This window comes from Octodon degus, unplaced genomic scaffold, assembly GCF_000260255.1.
Source record: "Octodon degus isolate 3935 unplaced genomic scaffold, OctDeg1.0 scaffold00162, whole genome shotgun sequence".
Lineage (NCBI taxonomy): Eukaryota > Metazoa > Chordata > Mammalia > Rodentia > Octodontidae > Octodon > Octodon degus.
Genome location: NW_004524738.1, coordinates 4,384,830 through 4,387,503, shown reverse-complemented (window position 1 = coordinate 4,387,503; position 2,674 = coordinate 4,384,830).

Below are 2,674 nucleotides of genomic sequence, written 5' to 3'. Positions count from 1 at the left end.
CCTCTGCACACTGCATAGCTGGAGGGTCTGCATACCTGCTCAACTCAAGAATCTGAAAGCCAACAAAAGAAGAATTGAGGATGTGCCAGCATTGTAAGCCAAAGGATCTCAGGATAAATCCTGAGGGGATTTCACTGACCTTCTCAGACCCAAAAGCTACAACTCTTGTTGCATAGGTCCTGCTTTACCTTGGTCTTAACCATCCAGCAGAAAAGTATAAAAACAAAGTATAAGAAGTAAAGCCATGGTGTTATGTGGAGCTGTAGGGGACTCAGGTCAACAATCTCTGACATTGCCCGTGAAGCAGAAGACCCAATACTATTATGGACCTTTGAACTATTTTAGAATATTTTTCTGAGTTTACAGACCTATAAAATTTATATGATGGAACTTAACAAAAAAAGGGGATACCAATGAATGTCCATTTTGTCTCTGTGTATTCAAAGTGTTTAGGATAGATATATAGTTACATTCTCTTAATGAATAGAGGGATTTGTTCTAATGCTGTTTGTAAATAGGATATCAAGTCCGCATCTTGTACAGCAATTAACCACTAGAAAGAATGTATGCAATGTGTTAATTATTGAAACTGTCCTACCAATTTGGTTTGAAACTGTCTCATTGCTATTTGTTTCTCAATAAAATTATGGAAAAAAAAGGCCCAGACCCTCCCTGAAGAGTCACTGGAATGTGCCCTGGTGGGAAAGCTAAAGAAGCTGACGCCTCGTGCATAGGCAGTCGCAGCAAAAGGTACACTTGCTCAAGCAAAAAGGAGCTCTTCGAAACATACATCAACTTCTTTCTTTCCTTTTTCTTCCAGCCAGCCAGCAAGCTTATCAGTTAGTGCCACTGATGAACAGCGTGGGTCTCCCTCACCTCACCTTCCTGGCCTACCTGCCAATCTTTCCGAGGGGGGAATATCCCATAGTCACACCCAGAACTGTACTCTAGAAATCTGTTAGATATGTCTTAATCCAGTCCACTTGACACATCACAATTAACTGTCACATATCTGAAGGCTGGTTTCAGCTACATTTCTGTCTCAGGTCCTGTATAGCTATGAGTGTGGCTGAGAGCCATATCACAGAGAACTTTCTACCATATAACAGCTGTGTTGCCTACAACTCTGGTTTACTTCATGCTTTAGTAGTAATTCCACAGAGTGGGGTACAAAAGCACAAATATGTTCTTTGTGCTAAAGAAAGCACAGAGATCTGAATTTGTAAGCAAAATCTAGAGTGACATTTTAATATGCTCATGCAGTGCAAGACAATATTGTCTGGGGAGATCCTCCAACATTGCAGCGCATTTATCCCACTTGGTTTAACAACCAGTGATGAAAGTCTCAAGGACAGGATAGGACCTAATTTAGGGAAGAGACTAAAAAAACATACACAAATACCTTTTCAAATACTATTTATTTACTTACATTGTATGTAACAGGGCTCAAGGGTATGTGCTATAAGAAAATTTCAAGTCCAAGAAAATTAAAAATTTGTGTAGGAAACAGCTATTTAAAACTGATAATGCACCACTAGTTAAAAACTAAATCTGAACTCTTTCCCAATTAAAATATTGGCAAGTCTGGAGAACTTCAGGGACATCCTCCTAGTACACCTACTCTTTTGTGACTTAATGCTAAAGTTTAAATTGAAAAACAGCTTATCAAGCACTGAAGAGAAGTATAATTTTAAACAAAGGCATTAGTAATCATTCAGCAAAGTGTAACCCATCCTAGAGCTACATGAGACAGCTCCACAAAGAAGTTATTTAATTTATAAGTAACAAATTTTTTAAAAAATCACTGATGTACAGATTATCTAGGACTAAAGGGAAAAGCCTGATTCCATCCCTATTCTAATACTCTGATCCTCAGAGCAATAAGAATTCTTGGGCATATTTCAAAGAGTTTCTCAAGAAATAAGTGTTTTCTCCATAGCTCGCGAACACACACATCAGATGCAGGGCTAATGACAGACATGATAATCAGAACATGGTTGTGGCTCAGACCCAAGAGCTGGGACTCCACCTAGTCTACATTTCTAGTTGGCTAACTTGCACTGTTGCGAACAGCACCCTTAGCCTTAATTATTGTATTTGGAAGGAAACTTGAGCAGCACAAGCAACATAAATGCACCCGAGCAGGATCACAAGATGAGGTCAGGTTCATTGAGTCTACGATGTCTATTTTATGAATAGTTCACGTATAGAAAATCTCTCCATCTGACGACAAAATAAAATGCCAGTTTCTCGAATGCAGAATGGACTAGTTCTTTGTGTCTCTGGAAGACATTTTCTGTGATGTGTCAGCATTAGACATTCTCTTGGAAGAAGCTTAAAGCTGTGTGCTTCTGGGGAAGTGGATGAACCAAATGAGAAGGGCCAGAACATCACCATTGCCATTGCGATCAGGGCAGCACCCATTCATACTAGGCCTTACATTTTTTTTGGACCAAATGCCGACACTCAGCGTTATGAAGAGAGAGAAGGGAAAAGTGATGGTGCCAACAGCATTAAAGAAACAGCTGAAATCTTCCGATGCTAGAAGAGAAAGAATTGGACCAGATACCAAAACCTGTCAGTGATGCCTCAAATCAAACAAGTCTCACATTTTTGTTGCTGAAGATCAGCTCATGAAACATGACTGTAGCCAGATGTTCATGAGACCACAATA